At 48.2% G+C, this 20,000-nt stretch overlaps 17 non-coding genes across 17 annotated transcripts; all 17 read right to left on the bottom strand.

Annotated features, from left to right (window-relative positions):
* Positions 1-64: 64 nt before the first annotated feature.
* LOC125970001 (5S ribosomal RNA) lies at positions 65-183 on the bottom strand. The gene has a single exon (XR_007481899.1). It is a non-coding gene; the product is annotated as a 5S ribosomal RNA (ribosomal RNA).
* Positions 184-1,020: 837 nt separating this feature from the next.
* LOC125970043 (5S ribosomal RNA) lies at positions 1,021-1,139 on the bottom strand. The gene has a single exon (XR_007481939.1). It is a non-coding gene; the product is annotated as a 5S ribosomal RNA (ribosomal RNA).
* A 631-nt stretch (positions 1,140-1,770) lies between these two features.
* Positions 1,771-1,889, bottom strand: LOC125970000 (5S ribosomal RNA). The gene has a single exon (XR_007481898.1). It is a non-coding gene; the product is annotated as a 5S ribosomal RNA (ribosomal RNA).
* Positions 1,890-2,732: 843 nt separating this feature from the next.
* On the bottom strand, positions 2,733-2,851 carry LOC125970035 (5S ribosomal RNA). Its single transcript, XR_007481931.1, has one exon. It is a non-coding gene; the product is annotated as a 5S ribosomal RNA (ribosomal RNA).
* A 634-nt stretch (positions 2,852-3,485) lies between these two features.
* Positions 3,486-3,604, bottom strand: LOC125970015 (5S ribosomal RNA). The gene has a single exon (XR_007481912.1). It is a non-coding gene; the product is annotated as a 5S ribosomal RNA (ribosomal RNA).
* Positions 3,605-4,446: 842 nt separating this feature from the next.
* Positions 4,447-4,565, bottom strand: LOC125970045 (5S ribosomal RNA). Its single transcript, XR_007481941.1, has one exon. It is a non-coding gene; the product is annotated as a 5S ribosomal RNA (ribosomal RNA).
* Positions 4,566-5,196: 631 nt separating this feature from the next.
* On the bottom strand, positions 5,197-5,315 carry LOC125969999 (5S ribosomal RNA). Its single transcript, XR_007481897.1, has one exon. It is a non-coding gene; the product is annotated as a 5S ribosomal RNA (ribosomal RNA).
* Positions 5,316-7,334: 2,019 nt separating this feature from the next.
* On the bottom strand, positions 7,335-7,453 carry LOC125970034 (5S ribosomal RNA). Its single transcript, XR_007481930.1, has one exon. It is a non-coding gene; the product is annotated as a 5S ribosomal RNA (ribosomal RNA).
* A 634-nt stretch (positions 7,454-8,087) lies between these two features.
* On the bottom strand, positions 8,088-8,206 carry LOC125970014 (5S ribosomal RNA). The gene has a single exon (XR_007481911.1). It is a non-coding gene; the product is annotated as a 5S ribosomal RNA (ribosomal RNA).
* Positions 8,207-9,050: 844 nt separating this feature from the next.
* Positions 9,051-9,169, bottom strand: LOC125970032 (5S ribosomal RNA). Its single transcript, XR_007481928.1, has one exon. It is a non-coding gene; the product is annotated as a 5S ribosomal RNA (ribosomal RNA).
* Positions 9,170-9,800: 631 nt separating this feature from the next.
* Positions 9,801-9,919, bottom strand: LOC125970044 (5S ribosomal RNA). Its single transcript, XR_007481940.1, has one exon. It is a non-coding gene; the product is annotated as a 5S ribosomal RNA (ribosomal RNA).
* Positions 9,920-11,938: 2,019 nt separating this feature from the next.
* LOC125970031 (5S ribosomal RNA) lies at positions 11,939-12,057 on the bottom strand. Its single transcript, XR_007481927.1, has one exon. It is a non-coding gene; the product is annotated as a 5S ribosomal RNA (ribosomal RNA).
* Positions 12,058-12,688: 631 nt separating this feature from the next.
* Positions 12,689-12,807, bottom strand: LOC125970033 (5S ribosomal RNA). The gene has a single exon (XR_007481929.1). It is a non-coding gene; the product is annotated as a 5S ribosomal RNA (ribosomal RNA).
* A 2,019-nt stretch (positions 12,808-14,826) lies between these two features.
* LOC125970030 (5S ribosomal RNA) lies at positions 14,827-14,945 on the bottom strand. The gene has a single exon (XR_007481926.1). It is a non-coding gene; the product is annotated as a 5S ribosomal RNA (ribosomal RNA).
* Positions 14,946-15,579: 634 nt separating this feature from the next.
* Positions 15,580-15,698, bottom strand: LOC125970021 (5S ribosomal RNA). Its single transcript, XR_007481918.1, has one exon. It is a non-coding gene; the product is annotated as a 5S ribosomal RNA (ribosomal RNA).
* An 843-nt stretch (positions 15,699-16,541) lies between these two features.
* On the bottom strand, positions 16,542-16,660 carry LOC125970029 (5S ribosomal RNA). Its single transcript, XR_007481925.1, has one exon. It is a non-coding gene; the product is annotated as a 5S ribosomal RNA (ribosomal RNA).
* Positions 16,661-17,294: 634 nt separating this feature from the next.
* Positions 17,295-17,413, bottom strand: LOC125970017 (5S ribosomal RNA). The gene has a single exon (XR_007481914.1). It is a non-coding gene; the product is annotated as a 5S ribosomal RNA (ribosomal RNA).
* Between the last annotated feature and the right edge of the window lie 2,587 nt (positions 17,414-20,000).

Genomic DNA, 20,000 nt, shown 5'->3' with positions numbered 1-20,000 from the left:
TTCGTGATGGGTGTTGTAAAAAATAGCTTCTTAAACGATTGAAGTGCACATAAGAAAAAGAAAAAGCTTACAGCACCTGGTATTCCCAGGCGGTCTCCCATCCAAGTACTAACCAGGCCCGACCCTGCTTAGCTTCCGAGATCGGACGAGATCGGGCGTTCTCAGGGTAGTATGGCCGTAAGCCGTGAGGTGACCCAACATTTTGCATTTTATAGACACAATCGCCCCTGAAACTAGCGAGCGAGCCAATGAAGCCTTCAAAACTGCTTCGGCACATGGAGACCAAGCATCCTGCATTAAAAGACAAACCTTAACCACTTCGGGTTTCATTGTCTCCGATTACGCCTGGATGGGACCGGCTCGTTTCTGAGAAACAAGCTCGGTGCTCCCAATAATTCAACGTAATGGTGACTTTTATTTTTATGTGGTTTATATTTGTTTTTATGCCAGTCGTATCATTTTATTTAATCCTATTTATATATATTTATTATAAATGTAGTATTTATTTATATCGATTTATTGTTTATTTATATATATAAAGGCAGGTCCGCAAAAATATTTCTGACGCGTAGCCGGTCCGTGGCGCAAGAAAGTTTGGGTACCACTAGTCTAAAAGAATCTGGCCGTAACTGGAATAGGGTTCTACGCGAATGCCCAACGGAAAAGTGAAGTGCACAAAACCTGCATTTGGCTGTATCAAAATAAATGTCATGAAAAAGGTAAAAACACTACATGGAAGCACAATGTGTTGTGCTGGGATCTTTTACAAGTAAAGACTGCTGCTTTGAGTTCACAGGGAGCCATGCTCTTTATTCACTGTACATAGTCTGTCCTCTAGCGGTAAAAACGTGAACTGCAATGCTATGGCTGTCGCCACACAATGTAGGTTTTAAACTCGTGTTGTAGTTTCAGTGTCGGAGTTCAAACTAGGCTTGCAGTTTCCGAATGCCATTCTTGATGGGTGCTGTAAAAAGTTCTTGGCTTAAACGATTGAAGTGCACATAAGAAAAAAAAAAAAAAAGCCTACGGTAACTGGTATTCCCAGGCGGTCTCCCATCCAAGTACTAACCAGGCCCGACCCTGCTTAGCATCCGAGATCGGACGAGATCGGGCGCTCTCAGGGTAGTATGGCCGTAAGCCGTGAGACCGCTCAGAATTTTTCATTTTATAGACACAATCGCCCCTGAAACCATGCCAAGCAGCGGCGGGACTTGATGGCTGTGGTAAAAGTTTCCTTTCACAATTGACGTGGGAAAAAAAAAAAAAAAAAGGCTTTCAGCACCTGGTATTCCCGGACGGTCACCCTTCCCTTTTGTTTTTTTTTGTTTTTTTTTACAACCAGGGCCGAAACAGTCTTTCTTCCAAGGCTTTTGGTGTTTTCTGGAAACATGGCTATCATGAAAAGTTATTGACAGCTTTTTATGCGGTAGCACGAATTTGCCGTTGCGACCTGCATTTTGCTGAATCAAAATAAATGCCTTGAAAAGTTTAAAAACACTTCATGGAAGTGTTGTGTTGGGTTCTTTTACAAGTCAAGCCTGCTGCTTTGAGTTCACAGGGAGCCATGCTCACTGTACATAGTCTGCTCTCTAGCGGTAAAAAATTTAACTACAATGCTGTGGATGTCACCACATAATATAGCTTTCAAACTCGTGTTATAGTTTCAATGTCGGAGTTTAAATTAGGCTTGCTGTTTCCGGATGCCATTCGTGATGGGTGTTGTAAAAAATAGCTTCTTAAACGATTGAAGTGCACATAAGAAAAAGAAAAAGCTTACAGCACCTGGTATTCCCAGGCGGTCTCCCATCCAAGTACTAACCAGGCCCGACCCTGCTTAGCTTCCGAGATCGGACGAGATCGGGCGTTCTCAGGGTAGTATGGCCGTAAGCCGTGAGGTGACCCAACATTTTGCATTTTATAGACACAATCGCCCCTGAAACTAGCGAGCGAGCCAATGAAGCCTTCAAAACTGCTTCGGCACATGGAGACCAAGCATCCTGCATTAAAAGACAAACCTTAACCACTTTGGGTTTCATTGTCTCCGATTACGCCTGGATGGGACCGGCTCGTTTCTGAGAAACAAGCTCGGTGCTCCCAATAATTCAACGTAATGGTGACTTTTATTTTTATGTGGTTTATATTTGTTTTTATGCCAGTCGTATCATTTTATTTAATCCTATTTATATATATTTATTATAAATGTAGTATTTATTTATATAGATTTATTGTTTATTTATATATATAAAGGCAGGTCCGCAAAAATATTTCTGACGCGTAGCCGGTCCGTGGCGCAAGAAAGTTTGGGTACCACTAGTCTAAAAGAATCTGGCCGTAACTGGAATAGGGTTCTACGCGAATGCCCAACGGAAAAGTGAAGTGCACAAAACCTGCATTTGGCTGTATCAAAATAAATGTCATGAAAAAGGTAAAAACACTACATGGAAGCACAATGTGTTGTGCTGGGATCTTTTACAAGTAAAGACTGCTGCTTTGAGTTCACAGGGAGCCATGCTCTTTATTCACTGTACATAGTCTGTCCTCTAGCGGTAAAAACGTGAACTGCAATGCTATGGCTGTCGCCACACAATGTAGGTTTTAAACTCGTGTTGTAGTTTCAGTGTCGGAGTTCAAACTAGGCTTGCAGTTTCCGAATGCCATTCTTGATGGGTGCTGTAAAAAGTTCTTGGCTTAAACGATTGAAGTGCACATAAGAAAAAAAAAAAAAAAAAAAAAGCTTACGGTAACTGGTATTCCCAGGCGGTCTCCCATCCAAGTACTAACCAGGCCCGACCCTGCTTAGCCTCCGAGATCGGACGAGATCGGGCGCTCTCAGGGTAGTATGGCCGTAAGCCGTGAGACCGCTCAGAATTTTTCATTTTATAGACACAATCGCCCCTGAAACCATGCCAAGCAGCGGCGGAACTTGATGGCTGTGGTAAAAGTTTCCTTTCACAATTGACGTGGGAAAAAAAAAAAAAAAAAAAAGGCTTTCAGCACCTGGTATTCCCGGACGGTCACCCTTCACTTTTGTTTTTTTTTTGTTTTTTTTACAACCAGGGCCGAAACAGTCTTTCTTCCAAGGCTTTTGGTGTTTTCTGGAAACATGGCTATCATGAAAAGTTATTGACAGCTTTTTATGCGGTAGCACGAATTTGCCGTTGCGACCTGCATTTTGCTGAATCAAAATAAATGCCTTGAAAAGTTTAAAAACACTTCATGGAAGTGTTGTGTTGGGTTCTTTTACAAGTCAAGCCTGCTGCTTTGAGTTCACAGGTAGCCATGCTCACTGTACATAGTCTGCTCTCTAGCGGTAAAAAATTTAACTACAATGCTGTGGATGTCACCACATAATATAGCTTTCAAACTCGTGTTATAGTTTCAATGTCGGAGTTTAAATTAGGCTTGCTGTTTCCGGATGCCATTCGTGATGGGTGTTGTAAAAAATAGCTTCTTAAACGATTGAAGTGCACATAAGAAAAAGAAAAAGCTTACAGCACCTGGTATTCCCAGGCGGTCTCCCATCCAAGTACTAACCAGGCCCGACCCTGCTTAGCTTCCGAGATCGGACGAGATCGGGCGTTCTCAGGGTAGTATGGCCGTAAGGCGTGAGGGGACCCAACATTTTGCATTTTATAGACACAATCGCCCCTGAAACTAGCGAGCGAGCCAATGAAGCCTTCAAAACTGCTTCGGCACATGGAGACCAAGCATCCTGCATTAAAAGACAAACCTTAACCACTTCGGGTTTCATTGTCTCCGATTACGCCTGGATGGGACCGGCTCGTTTCTGAGAAACAAGCTCGGTGCTCCCAATAATTCAACGTAATGGTGACTTTTATTTTTATGTGGTTTATATTTGTTTTTATGCCAGTCGTATCATTTTATTTAATCCTATTTATATATATTCATTATAAATGTAGTATTTATTTATATCGATTTATTGTTTATTTATATATATAAAGGCAGGTCCGCAAAAATATTTCTGACGCGTAGCCGGTCCGTGGCGCAAGAAAGTTTGGGTACCACTAGTCTAAAAGAATCTGGCCGTAACTGGAATAGGGTTCTACGCGAATGCCCAACGGAAAAGTGAAGTGCACAAAACCTGCATTTGGCTGTATCAAAATAAATGTCATGAAAAAGGTAAAAACACTACATGGAAGCACAATGTGTTGTGCTGGGATCTTTTACAAGTAAAGACTGCTGCTTTGAGTTCACAGGGAGCCATGCTCTTTATTCACTGTACATAGTCTGTCCTCTAGCGGTAAAAACGTGAACTGCAATGCTATGGCTGTCGCCACACAATGTAGGTTTTAAACTCGTGTTGTAGTTTCAGTGTCGGAGTTCAAACTAGGCTTGCAGTTTCCGAATGCCATTCTTGATGGGTGCTGTAAAAAGTTCTTGGCTTAAACGATTGAAGTGCACATAAGAAAAAAAAAAAAAAAAAAAAGCTTACGGTAACTGGTATTCCCAGGCGGTCTCCCATCCAAGTACTAACCAGGCCCGACCCTGCTTAGCCTCCGAGATCGGACGAGATCAGGCGCTCTCAGGGTAGTATGGCCGTAAGCCGTGAGACCGCTCAGAATTTTTCATTTTATAGACACAATCGCCCCTGAAACCATGCCAAGCAGCGGCGGGACTTGATGGCTGTGGTAAAAGTTTCCTTTCACAATTGACGTGGGAAAAAAAAAAAAAAAAAAGGCTTTCAGCACCTGGTATTCCCGGACGGTCACCCTTCACTTTTGTTTTTTTTTGTTTTTTTTACAACCAGGGCCGAAACAGTCTTTCTTCCAAGGCTTTTGGTGTTTTCTGGAAACATGGCTATCATAAAAAGTTATTGACAGCTTTTTATGCGGTAGCACGAATTTGCCGTTGCGACCTGCATTTTGCTGAATCAAAATAAATGCCTTGAAAAGTTTAAAAACACTTCATGGAAGTGTTGTGTTGGGTTCTTTTACAAGTCAAGCCTGCTGCTTTGAGTTCACAGGGAGCCATGCTCACTGTACATAGTCTGCTCTCTAGCGGTAAAAAATTTAACTACAATGCTGTGGATGTCACCACATAATATAGCTTTCAAACTCGTGTTATAGTTTCAATGTCGGAGTTTAAATTAGGCTTGCTGTTTCCGGATGCCATTCGTGATGGGTGTTGTAAAAAATAGCTTCTTAAACGATTGAAGTGCACATAAGAAAAAGAAAAAGCTTACAGCACCTGGTATTCCCAGGCGGTCTCCCATCCAAGTACTAACCAGGCCCGACCCTGCTTAGCTTCCGAGATCGGACGAGATCGGGCGTTCTCAGGGTAGTATGGCCGTAAGCCGTGAGGTGACCCAACATTTTGCATTTTATAGACACAATCGCCCCTGAAACTAGCGAGCGAGCCAATGAAGCCTTCAAAACTGCTTCGGCACATGGAGACCAAGCATCCTGCATTAAAAGACAAACTTTAACCACTTCGGGTTTCATTGTCTCCGATTACGCCTGGATGGGACCGGCTCGTTTCTGAGAAACAAGCTCGGTGCTCCCAATAATTCAACGTAATGGTGACTTTTATTTTTATGTGGTTTATATTTGTTTTTATGCCAGTCGTATCATTTTATTTAATCGTATTTACCGTATTTGCCGGTGTACAGGTCGACTCGGTGTATAAGTCGACCCCCTAAAATTCGACGGAAATTTACGATTTTATGATATATCCTTTGTATAAGTCGAGCTCAATTGTTGCATTATATTAAACTTCAAAATTCAATATGCGAAATTTATTGACGAAATGTGTTCAAATTCTGGGAGGCCGTGCGCATGCTGCTGTTTATAAGCACCGCGGAGGAGATCGCGGCCGGCGAGCTCGCGCACGCCGCCCGGCACCAACGGGAGGCCGGAAATAGCTCCAAGCCGAGCGGATCGGCACTTTAAAAGCACCGCGGAGGAGATCGCGGCGCCTCGAAAATAGCCCCCGCCGAGCGGATCGGCTGTTTATAAGCACCGCGGAGGTGGTCGCGGCGCCTCATTCGACTTCAAGCGGCCGGCGAGCTCGCGCACCCGCCCGGCACATCCGGGAGGCCGTGCGCACGAGCCAAGTGGCCGAAAATACCCCCCGCCGAGCGGATCGGCAGTTTATAAGCACCGCGGAGGTGGTCGCGGCGCCTCATTCGACTTCCAGCGGCCGGCGAGCTCGCGCACCCGCCCGGCACATCCGGGAGGCCGTGCGCACGAGCCAAGTGGCCGAAAATAGCCCCCGCCGAGCGGATCGGCTGTTTATAAGCACCGCGGAGGTGGTCGCGGCGCCTCATTCGACTTCCAGCGGCCGGCGAGATCGCGCACCCGCCCGGCACATCCGGGAGGCCGTGCGCACGAGCCAAGTGGCCGAAAATAGCCCCCGCCGAGCGGATCGGCTGTTTATAAGCACCGCGGAGGTGGTCGCGGCGCCTCATTCGACTTCCGGCGGCCGGCGAGCTCGCGCACCCGCCCGGCACATCCGGGAGGCCGTGCGCACGAGCCAAGTGGCCGAAAATAGCCCCCGCCGAGCGGATCGGCTGTTTATAAGCACCGCGGAGGTGGTCGCGGCGCCTCATTCGACTTCCAGCGGGCCGCGCACTCGCGCACGCCGCCCGGTTCAAATTTTCTAAGTGCAACGCACAATGAGATGCATGAGAAACGGCCTTGGTTACCATCACATTTGAAGCGATGAATACGAAGTTAAATTTTATGACTCGGTGTATAAGTCGAGGTCGATTTTTTTCGGTCGATTTTGGATCGAAAAAGGTCGACCAATACACCGGCAAATACGGTATATATACTTATTATAAATGTAGTATTTATTTATATAGATTTATTGTTTATTTATATATATAAAGGCAGGTCCGCAAAAATATTTCTGACGCGTAGCCGGTCCGTGGCGCAAGAAAGTTTGGGTACCACTAGTCTAAAAGAATCTGGCCGTAACTGGAATAGGGTTCTACGCGAATGCCCAACGGAAAAGTGAAGTGCACAAAACCTGCATTTGGCTGTATCAAAATAAATGTCATGAAAAAGGTAAAAACACTACATGGAAGCACAATGTGTTGTGCTGGGATCTTTTACAAGTAAAGACTGCTGCTTTGAGTTCACAGGGAGCCATGCTCTTTATTCACTGTACATAGTCTGTCCTCTAGCGGTAAAAACGTGAACTGCAATGCTATGGCTGTCGCCACACAATGTAGGTTTTAAACTCGTGTTGTAGTTTCAGTGTCGGAGTTCAAACTAGGCTTGCAGTTTCCGAATGCCATTCTTGATGGGTGCTGTAAAAAGTTCTTGGCTTAAACGATTGAAGTGCACATAAGAAAAAAAAAAAAAAAAAAAAGCTTACGGTAACTGGTATTCCCAGGCGGTCTCCCATCCAAGTACTAACCAGGCCCGACCCTGCTTAGCCTCCGAGATCGGACGAGATCGGGCGCTCTCAGGGTAGTATGGCCGTAAGCCGTGAGACCGCTCAGAATTTTTCATTTTATAGACACAATCGCCCCTGAAACCATGCCAAGCAGCGGCGGAACTTGATGGCTGTGGTAAAAGTTTCCTTTCACAATTGACGTGGGAAAAAAAAAAAAAAAAAAAAGGCTTTCAGCACCTGGTATTCCCGGACGGTCACCCTTCACTTTTGTTTTTTTTTTGTTTTTTTTACAACCAGGGCCGAAACAGTCTTTCTTCCAAGGCTTTTGGTGTTTTCTGGAAACATGGCTATCATGAAAAGTTATTGACAGCTTTTTATGCGGTAGCACGAATTTGCCGTTGCGACCTGCATTTTGCTGAATCAAAATAAATGCCTTGAAAAGTTTAAAAACACTTCATGGAAGTGTTGTGTTGGGTTCTTTTACAAGTCAAGCCTGCTGCTTTGAGTTCACAGGGAGCCATGCTCACTGTACATAGTCTGCTCTCTAGCGGTAAAAAATTTAACTACAATGCTGTGGATGTCACCACATAATATAGCTTTCAAACTCGTGTTATAGTTTCAATGTCGGAGTTTAAATTAGGCTTGCTGTTTCCGGATGCCATTCGTGATGGGTGTTGTAAAAAATAGCTTCTTAAACGATTGAAGTGCACATAAGAAAAAGAAAAAGCTTACAGCACCTGGTATTCCCAGGCGGTCTCCCATCCAAGTACTAACCAGGCCCGACCCTGCTTAGCTTCCGAGATCGGACGAGATCGGGCGTTCTCAGGGTAGTATGGCCGTAAGGCGTGAGGGGACCCAACATTTTGCATTTTATAGACACAATCGCCCCTGAAACTAGCGAGCGAGCCAATGAAGCCTTCAAAACTGCTTCGGCACATGGAGACCAAGCATCCTGCATTAAAAGACAAACCTTAACCACTTCGGGTTTCATTGTCTCCGATTACGCCTGGATGGGACCGGCTCGTTTCTGAGAAACAAGCTCGGTGCTCCCAATAATTCAACGTAATGGTGACTTTTATTTTTATGTGGTTTATATTTGTTTTTATGCCAGTCGTATCATTTTATTTAATCCTATTTATATATATTCATTATAAATGTAGTATTTATTTATATCGATTTATTGTTTATTTATATATATAAAGGCAGGTCCGCAAAAATATTTCTGACGCGTAGCCGGTCCGTGGCGCAAGAAAGTTTGGGTACCACTAGTCTAAAAGAATCTGGCCGTAACTGGAATAGGGTTCTACGCGAATGCCCAACGGAAAAGTGAAGTGCACAAAACCTGCATTTGGCTGTATCAAAATAAATGTCATGAAAAAGGTAAAAACACTACATGGAAGCACAATGTGTTGTGCTGGGATCTTTTACAAGTAAAGACTGCTGCTTTGAGTTCACAGGGAGCCATGCTCTTTATTCACTGTACATAGTCTGTCCTCTAGCGGTAAAAACGTGAACTGCAATGCTATGGCTGTCGCCACACAATGTAGGTTTTAAACTCGTGTTGTAGTTTCAGTGTCGGAGTTCAAACTAGGCTTGCAGTTTCCGAATGCCATTCTTGATGGGTGCTGTAAAAAGTTCTTGGCTTAAACGATTGAAGTGCACATAAGAAAAAAAAAAAAAAAAAAAAAAGCTTACGGTAACTGGTATTCCCAGGCGGTCTCCCATCCAAGTACTAACCAGGCCCGACCCTGCTTAGCCTCCGAGATCGGACGAGATCGGGCGCTCTCAGGGTAGTATGGCCGTAAGCCGTGAGACCGCTCAGAATTTTTCATTTTATAGACACAATCGCCCCTGAAACCATGCCAAGCAGCGGCGGGACTTGATGGCTGTGGTAAAAGTTTCCTTTCACAATTGACGTGGGAAAAAAAAAAAAAAAAAAGGCTTTCAGCACCTGGTATTCCCGGACGGTCACCCTTCACTTTTGTTTTTTTTTGTTTTTTTTACAACCAGGGCCGAAACAGTCTTTCTTCCAAGGCTTTTGGTGTTTTCTGGAAACATGGCTATCATAAAAAGTTATTGACAGCTTTTTATGCGGTAGCACGAATTTGCCGTTGCGACCTGCATTTTGCTGAATCAAAATAAATGCCTTGAAAAGTTTAAAAACACTTCATGGAAGTGTTGTGTTGGGTTCTTTTACAAGTCAAGCCTGCTGCTTTGAGTTCACAGGGAGCCATGCTCACTGTACATAGTCTGCTCTCTAGCGGTAAAAAATTTAACTACAATGCTGTGGATGTCACCACATAATATAGCTTTCAAACTCGTGTTATAGTTTCAATGTCGGAGTTTAAATTAGGCTTGCTGTTTCCGGATGCCATTCGTGATGGGTGTTGTAAAAAATAGCTTCTTAAACGATTGAAGTGCACATAAGAAAAAGAAAAAGCTTACAGCACCTGGTATTCCCAGGCGGTCTCCCATCCAAGTACTAACCAGGCCCGACCCTGCTTAGCTTCCGAGATCGGACGAGATCGGGCGTTCTCAGGGTAGTATGGCCGTAAGCCGTGAGGTGACCCAACATTTTGCATTTTATAGACACAATCGCCCCTGAAACTAGCGAGCGAGCCAATGAAGCCTTCAAAACTGCTTCGGCACATGGAGACCAAGCATCCTGCATTAAAAGACAAACTTTAACCACTTCGGGTTTCATTGTCTCCGATTACGCCTGGATGGGACCGGCTCGTTTCTGAGAAACAAGCTCGGTGCTCCCAATAATTCAACGTAATGGTGACTTTTATTTTTATGTGGTTTATATTTGTTTTTATGCCAGTCGTATCATTTTATTTAATCGTATTTACCGTATTTGCCGGTGTACAGGTCGACTCGGTGTATAAGTCGACCCCCTAAAATTCGACGGAAATTTACGATTTTATGATATATCCTTTGTATAAGTCGAGCTCAATTGTTGCATTATATTAAACTTCAAAATTCAATATGCGAAATTTATTGACGAAATGTGTTCAAATTCTGGGAGGCCGTGCGCATGCTGCTGTTTATAAGCACCGCGGAGGAGATCGCGGCCGGCGAGCTCGCGCACGCCGCCCGGCACCAACGGGAGGCCGGAAATAGCTCCAAGCCGAGCGGATCGGCACTTTAAAAGCACCGCGGAGGAGATCGCGGCGCCTCGAAAATAGCCCCCGCCGAGCGGATCGGCTGTTTATAAGCACCGCGGAGGTGGTCGCGGCGCCTCATTCGACTTCAAGCGGCCGGCGAGCTCGCGCACCCGCCCGGCACATCCGGGAGGCCGTGCGCACGAGCCAAGTGGCCGAAAATACCCCCCGCCGAGCGGATCGGCAGTTTATAAGCACCGCGGAGGTGGTCGCGGCGCCTCATTCGACTTCCAGCGGCCGGCGAGCTCGCGCACCCGCCCGGCACATCCGGGAGGCCGTGCGCACGAGCCAAGTGGCCGAAAATAGCCCCCGCCGAGCGGATCGGCTGTTTATAAGCACCGCGGAGGTGGTCGCGGCGCCTCATTCGACTTCCAGCGGCCGGCGAGATCGCGCACCCGCCCGGCACATCCGGGAGGCCGTGCGCACGAGCCAAGTGGCCGAAAATAGCCCCCGCCGAGCGGATCGGCTGTTTATAAGCACCGCGGAGGTGGTCGCGGCGCCTCATTCGACTTCCGGCGGCCGGCGAGCTCGCGCACCCGCCCGGCACATCCGGGAGGCCGTGCGCACGAGCCAAGTGGCCGAAAATAGCCCCCGCCGAGCGGATCGGCTGTTTATAAGCACCGCGGAGGTGGTCGCGGCGCCTCATTCGACTTCCAGCGGGCCGCGCACTCGCGCACGCCGCCCGGTTCAAATTTTCTAAGTGCAACGCACAATGAGATGCATGAGAAACGGCCTTGGTTACCATCACATTTGAAGCGATGAATACGAAGTTAAATTTTATGACTCGGTGTATAAGTCGAGGTCGATTTTTTTCGGTCGATTTTGGATCGAAAAAGGTCGACCAATACACCGGCAAATACGGTATATATACTTATTATAAATGTAGTATTTATTTATATAGATTTATTGTTTATTTATATATATAAAGGCAGGTCCGCAAAAATATTTCTGACGCGTAGCCGGTCCGTGGCGCAAGAAAGTTTGGGTACCACTAGTCTAAAAGAATCTGGCCGTAACTGGAATAGGGTTCTACGCGAATGCCCAACGGAAAAGTGAAGTGCACAAAACCTGCATTTGGCTGTATCAAAATAAATGTCATGAAAAAGGTAAAAACACTACATGGAAGCACAATGTGTTGTGCTGGGATCTTTTACAAGTAAAGACTGCTGCTTTGAGTTCACAGGGAGCCATGCTCTTTATTCACTGTACATAGTCTGTCCTCTAGCGGTAAAAACGTGAACTGCAATGCTATGGCTGTCGCCACACAATGTAGGTTTTAAACTCGTGTTGTAGTTTCAGTGTCGGAGTTCAAACTAGGCTTGCAGTTTCCGAATGCCATTCTTGATGGGTGCTGTAAAAAGTTCTTGGCTTAAACGATTGAAGTGCACATAAGAAAAAAAAAAAAAAAAAAAAGCTTACGGTAACTGGTATTCCCAGGCGGTCTCCCATCCAAGTACTAACCAGGCCCGACCCTGCTTAGCCTCCGAGATCGGACGAGATCGGGCGCTCTCAGGGTAGTATGGCCGTAAGCCGTGAGACCGCTCAGAATTTTTCATTTTATAGACACAATCGCCCCTGAAACCATGCCAAGCAGCGGCGGGACTTGATGGCTGTGGTAAAAGTTTCCTTTCACAATTGACGTGGGAAAAAAAAAAAAAAAAAAGGCTTTCAGCACCTGGTATTCCCGGACGGTCACCCTTCACTTTTGTTTTTTTTTGTTTTTTTTACAACCAGGGCCGAAACAGTCTTTCTTCCAAGGCTTTTGGTGTTTTCTGGAAACATGGCTATCATAAAAAGTTATTGACAGCTTTTTATGCGGTAGCACGAATTTGCCGTTGCGACCTGCATTTTGCTGAATCAAAATAAATGCCTTGAAAAGTTTAAAAACACTTCATGGAAGTGTTGTGTTGGGTTCTTTTACAAGTCAAGCCTGCTGCTTTGAGTTCACAGGGAGCCATGCTCACTGTACATAGTCTGCTCTCTAGCGGTAAAAAATTTAACTACAATGCTGTGGATGTCACCACATAATATAGCTTTCAAACTCGTGTTATAGTTTCAATGTCGGAGTTTAAATTAGGCTTGCTGTTTCCGGATGCCATTCGTGATGGGTGTTGTAAAAAATAGCTTCTTAAACGATTGAAGTGCACATAAGAAAAAGAAAAAGCTTACAGCACCTGGTATTCCCAGGCGGTCTCCCATCCAAGTACTAACCAGGCCCGACCCTGCTTAGCTTCCGAGATCGGACGAGATCGGGCGTTCTCAGGGTAGTATGGCCGTAAGCCGTGAGGTGACCCAACATTTTGCATTTTATAGACACAATCGCCCCTGAAACTAGCGAGCGAGCCAATGAAGCCTTCAAAACTGCTTCGGCACATGGAGACCAAGCATCCTGCATTAAAAGACAAACTTTAACCACTTCGGGTTTCATTGTCTCCGATTACGCCTGGATGGGACCGGCTCGTTTCTGAGAAACAAGCTCGGTGCTCCCAATAATTCAACGTAATGGTGACTTTTATTTTTATGTGGTTTATATTTGTTTTTATGCCAGTCGTATCATTTTATTTAATCGTATTTACCGTATTTGCCGGTGTACAGGTCGACTCGGTGTATAAGTCGACCCCCTAAAATTCGACGGAAATTTACGATTTTATGATATATCCTTTGTATAAGTCGAGCTCAATTGTTGCATTATATTAAACTTCAAAATTCAATATGCGAAATTTATTGACGAAATGTGTTCAAATTCTGGGAGGCCGTGCGCATGCTGCTGTTTATAAGCACCGCGGAGGAGATCGCGGCCGGCGAGCTCGCGCACGCCGCCCGGCACCAACGGGAGGCCGGAAATAGCTCCAAGCCGAGCGGATCGGCACTTTAAAAGCACCGCGGAGGAGATCGCGGCGCCTCGAAAATAGCCCCCGCCGAGCGGATCGGCTGTTTATAAGCACCGCGGAGGTGGTCGCGGCGCCTCATTCGACTTCAAGCGGCCGGCGAGCTCGCGCACCCGCCCGGCACATCCGGGAGGCCGTGCGCACGAGCCAAGTGGCCGAAAATACCCCCCGCCGAGCGGATCGGCAGTTTATAAGCACCGCGGAGGTGGTCGCGGCGCCTCATTCGACTTCCAGCGGCCGGCGAGCTCGCGCACCCGCCCGGCACATCCGGGAGGCCGTGCGCACGAGCCAAGTGGCCGAAAATAGCCCCCGCCGAGCGGATCGGCTGTTTATAAGCACCGCGGAGGTGGTCGCGGCGCCTCATTCGACTTCCAGCGGCCGGCGAGATCGCGCACCCGCCCGGCACATCCGGGAGGCCGTGCGCACGAGCCAAGTGGCCGAAAATAGCCCCCGCCGAGCGGATCGGCTGTTTATAAGCACCGCGGAGGTGGTCGCGGCGCCTCATTCGACTTCCGGCGGCCGGCGAGCTCGCGCACCCGCCCGGCACATCCGGGAGGCCGTGCGCACGAGCCAAGTGGCCGAAAATAGCCCCCGCCGAGCGGATCGGCTGTTTATAAGCACCGCGGAGGTGGTCGCGGCGCCTCATTCGACTTCCAGCGGGCCGCGCACTCGCGCACGCCGCCCGGTTCAAATTTTCTAAGTGCAACGCACAATGAGATGCATGAGAAACGGCCTTGGTTACCATCACATTTGAAGCGATGAATACGAAGTTAAATTTTATGACTCGGTGTATAAGTCGAGGTCGATTTTTTTCGGTCGATTTTGGATCGAAAAAGGTCGACCAATACACCGGCAAATACGGTATATATACTTATTATAAATGTAGTATTTATTTATATAGATTTATTGTTTATTTATATATATAAAGGCAGGTCCGCAAAAATATTTCTGACGCGTAGCCGGTCCGTGGCGCAAGAAAGTTTGGGTACCACTAGTCTAAAAGAATCTGGCCGTAACTGGAATAGGGTTCTACGCGAATGCCCAACGGAAAAGTGAAGTGCACAAAACCTGCATTTGGCTGTATCAAAATAAATGTCATGAAAAAGGTAAAAACACTACATGGAAGCACAATGTGTTGTGCTGGGATCTTTTACAAGTAAAGACTGCTGCTTTGAGTTCACAGGGAGCCATGCTCTTTATTCACTGTACATAGTCTGTCCTCTAGCGGTAAAAACGTGAACTGCAATGCTATGGCTGTCGCCACACAATGTAGGTTTTAAACTCGTGTTGTAGTTTCAGTGTCGGAGTTCAAACTAGGCTTGCAGTTTCCGAATGCCATTCTTGATGGGTGCTGTAAAAAGTTCTTGGCTTAAACGATTGAAGTGCACATAAGAAAAAAAAAAAAAAAAAAAAGCTTACGGTAACTGGTATTCCCAGGCGGTCTCCCATCCAAGTACTAACCAGGCCCGACCCTGCTTAGCCTCCGAGATCGGACGAGATCGGGCGCTCTCAGGGTAGTATGGCCGTAAGCCGTGAGACCGCTCAGAATTTTTCATTTTATAGACACAATCGCCCCTGAAACCATGCCAAGCAGCGGCGGGACTTGATGGCTGTGGTAAAAGTTTCCTTTCACAATTGACGTGGGAAAAAAAAAAAAAAAAAAAAAGGCTTTCAGCACCTGGTATTCCCGGACGGTCACCCTTCACTTTTGTTTTTTTTTGTTTTTTTTACAACCAGGGCCGAAACAGTCTTTCTTCCAAGGCTTTTGGTGTTTTCTGGAAACATGGCTATCATGAAAAGTTATTGACAGCTTTTTATGCGGTAGCACGAATTTGCCGTTGCGACCTGCATTTTGCTGAATCAAAATAAATGCCTTGAAAAGTTTAAAAACACTTCATGGAAGTGTTGTGTTGGGTTCTTTTACAAGTCAAGCCTGCTGCTTTGAGTTCACAGGGAGCCATGCTCACTGTACATAGTCTGCTCTCTAGCGGTAAAAAATTTAACTACAATGCTGTGGATGTCACCACATAATATAGCTTTCAAACTCGTGTTATAGTTTCAATGTCGGAGTTTAAATTAGGCTTGCTGTTTCCGGATGCCATTCGTGATGGGTGTTGTAAAAAATAGCTTCTTAAACGATTGAAGTGCACATAAGAAAAAGAAAAAGCTTACAGCACCTGGTATTCCCAGGCGGTCTCCCATCCAAGTACTAACCAGGCCCGACCCTGCTTAGCTTCCGAGATCGGACGAGATCGGGCGTTCTCAGGGTAGTATGGCCGTAAGCCGTGAGGTGACCCAACATTTTGCATTTTATAGACACAATCGCCCCTGAAACTAGCGAGCGAGCCAATGAAGCCTTCAAAACTGCTTCGGCACATGGAGACCAAGCATCCTGCATTAAAAGACAAACCTTAACCACTTCGGGTTTCATTGTCTCCGATTACGCCTGGATGGGACCGGCTCGTTTCTGAGAAACAAGCTCGGTGCTCCCAATAATTCAACGTAATGGTGACTTTTATTTTTATGTGGTTTATATTTGTTTTTATGCCAGTCGTATCATTTTATTTAATCCTATTTATATATATTTATTATAAATGTAGTATTTATTTATATAGATTTATTGTTTATTTATATATATAAAGGCAGGTCCGCAAAAATATTTCTGACGCGTAGCCGGTCCGTGGCGCAAGAAAGTTTGGGTACCACTAGTCTAAAAGAATCTGGCCGTAACTGGAATAGGGTTCTACGCGAATGCCCAACGGAAAAGTGAAGTGCACAAAACCTGCATTTGGCTGTATCAAAATAAATGTCATGAAAAAGGTAAAAACACTACATGGAAGCGCAATGTGTTGTGCTGGGATCTTTTACAAGTAAAGACTGCTGCTTTGAGTTCACAGGGAGCCATGCTCTTTATTCACTGTACATAGTCTGTCCTCTAGCGGTAAAAACGTGAACTGCAATGCTATGGCTGTCGCCACACAATGTAGGTTTTAAACTCGTGTTGTAGTTTCAGTGTCGGAGTTCAAACTAGGCTTGCAGTTTCCGAATGCCATTCTTGATGGGTGCTGTAAAAAGTTCTTGGCTTAAACGATTGAAGTGCACATAAGAAAAAAAAAAAAAAAAAAAAAGCTTACGGTAACTGGTATTCCCAGGCGGTCTCCCATCCAAGTACTAACCAGGCCCGACCCTGCTTAGCCTCCGAGATCGGACGAGATCGGGCGCTCTCAGGGTAGTATGGCCGTAAGCCGTGAGACCGCTCAGAATTTTTCATTTTATAGACACAATCGCCCCTGAAACCATGCCAAGCAGCGGCGGGACTTGATGGCTGTGGTAAAAGTTTCCTTTCACAATTGACGTGGGAAAAAAAAAAAAAAAAAAAAAGGCTTTCAGCACCTGGTATTCCCGGACGGTCACCCTTCACTTTTGTTTTTTTTTGTTTTTTTTACAACCAGGGCCGAAACAGTCTTTCTTCCAAGGCTTTTGGTGTTTTCTGGAAACATGGCTATCATGAAAAGTTATTGACAGCTTTTTATGCGGTAGCACGAATTTGCCGTTGCGACCTGCATTTTGCTGAATCAAAATAAATGCCTTGAAAAGTTTAAAAACACTTCATGGAAGTGTTGTGTTGGGTTCTTTTACAAGTCAAGCCTGCTGCTTTGAGTTCACAGGGAGCCATGCTCACTGTACATAGTCTGCTCTCTAGCGGTAAAAAATTTAACTACAATGCTGTGGATGTCACCACATAATATAGCTTTCAAACTCGTGTTATAGTTTCAATGTCGGAGTTTAAATTAGGCTTGCTGTTTCCGGATGCCATTCGTGATGGGTGTTGTAAAAAATAGCTTCTTAAACGATTGAAGTGCACATAAGAAAAAGAAAAAGCTTACAGCACCTGGTATTCCCAGGCGGTCTCCCATCCAAGTACTAACCAGGCCCGACCCTGCTTAGCTTCCGAGATCGGACGAGATCGGGCGTTCTCAGGGTATTATGGCCGTAAGCCGTGAGGTGACCCAACATTTTGCATTTTATAGACACAATCGCCCCTGAAACTAGCGAGCGAGCCAATGAAGCCTTCAAAACTGCTTCGGCACATGGAGACCAAGCATCCTGCATTAAAAGACAAACCTTAACCACTTCGGGTTTCATTGTCTCCGATTACGCCTGGATGGGACCGGCTCGTTTCTGAGAAACAAGCTCGGTGCTCCCAATAATTCAACGTAATGGTGACTTTTATTTTTATGTGGTTTATATTTGTTTTTATGCCAGTCGTATCATTTTATTTAATCGTATTTACCGTATTTGCCGGTGTACAGGTCGACTCGGTGTATAAGTCGACCCCCTAAAATTCGACAGAAATTTACGATTTTATGATATATCCTTTGTATAAGTCGAGCTCAATTGTTGCATTATATTAAACTTCAAAATTCAATATGCGAAATTTATTGACGAAATGTGTTCAAATTCCTGGAGGCCGTGCGCATGCTGCTGTTTATAAGCACCGCGGAGGAGATCGCGGCCGGCGAGCTCGCGCACGCCGCCCGGCACCAACGGGAGGCCGGAAATAGCTCCAAGCCGAGCGGATCGGCTGTTTATAAGCACCGCGGAGGTGGTCGCGGCGCCTCATTCGACTTCAAGCGGCCGGCGAGCTCGCGCACCCGCCCGGCACATCCGGGAGGCCGTGCGCACGAGCCAAGTGGCCGAAAATACCCCCCGCCGAGCGGATCGGCAGTTTATAAGCACCGCGGAGGTGGTCGCGGCGCCTCATTCGACTTCCAGCGGCCGGCGAGCTCGCGCACCCGCCCGGCACATCCGGGAGGCCGTGCGCACGAGCCAAGTGGCCGAAAATAGCCCCCGCCGAGCGGATCGGCGGTTTATAAGCACCGCGGAGGTGGTCGCGGCGCCTCATTCGACTTCCAGCGGCCGGCGAGATCGCGCACCCGCCCGGCACATCCGGGAGGCCGTGCGCACGAGCCAAGTGGCCGAAAATAGCCCCCGCCGAGCGGATCGGCTGTTTATAAGCACCGCGGAGGTGGTCGCGGCGCCTCATTCGACTTCCAGCGGCCGGCGAGCTCGCGCACCCGCCCGGAACATCCGGGAGGCCGTGCGCACGAGCCAAGTGGCCGAAAATAGCCCCCGCCGAGCGGATCGGCTGTTTATAAGCACCGCGGAGGTGGTCGCGGCGCCTCATTCGACTTCCAGCGGCCGGCGAGCTCGCGCACCCGCCCGGCACATCCGGGAGGCCGTGCGCACGAGCCAAGTGGCCGAAAATAGCCCCCGCCGAGCGGAACGGCTGTTTATAAGCACCGCGGAGGTGGTCGCGGCGCCTCATTCGACTTCCAGCGGCCGGCGAGCTCGCGCACCCGCCCGGAACATCCGGGAGGCCGTGCGCACGAGCCAAGTGGCCGAAAATAGCCCCCGCCGAGCGGATCGGCAGTTTATAAGCACCGCGGAGGTGGTCGCGGCGCCTCATTCGACTTCCAGCGGCCGGCGAGCTCGCGCACCCGCCCGGCACATCCGGGAGGCCGTGCGCACGAGCCAAGTGGCCGAAAATAGCCCCCGCCGAGCGGATCGGCTGTTTATAAGCACCGCGGAGGTGGTCGCGGCGCCTCATTCGACTTCCAGCGGCCGGCGAGCTCGCGCACCCGCCCGGCACATCCGGGAGGCCGTGCGCACGAGCCAAGTGGCCGAAAATAGACCCCGCCGAGCGGATCGGCTGTTTATAAGCACCGCGGAGGTGGTCGCGGCGCCTCATTCGACTTCCAGCGGCCGGCGAGCTCGCGCACCCGCCCGGCACATCCGGGAGGCCGTGCGCACGAGCCAAGTGGCCGAAAATAGCCCCCGCCGAGCGGATCGGCGGTTTATAAGCACCGCGGAGGTGGTCGCGGCGCCTCATTCGACTTCCAGCGGCCGGCGAGATCGCGCACCCGCCCGGCACATCCGGGAGGCCGTGCGCACGAGCCAAGTGGCCGAAAATAGCCCCCGCCGAGCGGATCGGCTGTTTATAAGCACCGCGGAGGTGGTCGCGGCGCCTCATTCGACTTCCAGCGGCCGGCGAGCTCGCGCACCCGCCCGGAACATCCGGGAGGCCGTGCGCACGAGCCAAGTGGCCGAAAATAGCCCCCGCCGAGCGGATCGGCTGTTTATAAGCACCGCGGAGGTGGTCGCGGCGCCTCATTCGACTTCCAGCGGCCGGCGAGCTCGCGCACCCGCCCGGCACATCCGGGAGGCCGTGCGCACGAGCCAAGTGGCCGAAAATAGCCCCCGCCGAGCGGATCGGCTGTTTATAAGCACCGCGGAGGTGGTCGCGGCGCCTCATTCGACTTCCAGCGGCCGGCGAGCTCGCGCACCCGCCCGGCACATCCGGGAGGCCGTGCGCACGAGCCAAGTGGCCGAAAATAGACCCCGCCGAGCGGATCGGCTGTTTATAAGCACCGCGGAGGTGGTCGCGGCGCCTCATTCGACTTCCAGCGGCCGGCGAGCTCGCGCACCCGCCCGGCACATCCGGGAGGCCGTGCGCACGAGCCAAGTGGCCGAAAATAGCCCCCGCCGAGCGGATCGGCGGTTTATAAGCACCGCGGAGGTGGTC

The sequence above is a fragment of the Syngnathus scovelli genome, unplaced genomic scaffold (genome assembly GCF_024217435.2).
Source record: "Syngnathus scovelli strain Florida unplaced genomic scaffold, RoL_Ssco_1.2 HiC_scaffold_59, whole genome shotgun sequence".
Taxonomy (NCBI): Eukaryota; Metazoa; Chordata; class Actinopteri; order Syngnathiformes; family Syngnathidae; genus Syngnathus; species Syngnathus scovelli.
This window is presented reverse-complemented; position numbering and strand designations above follow the sequence as displayed.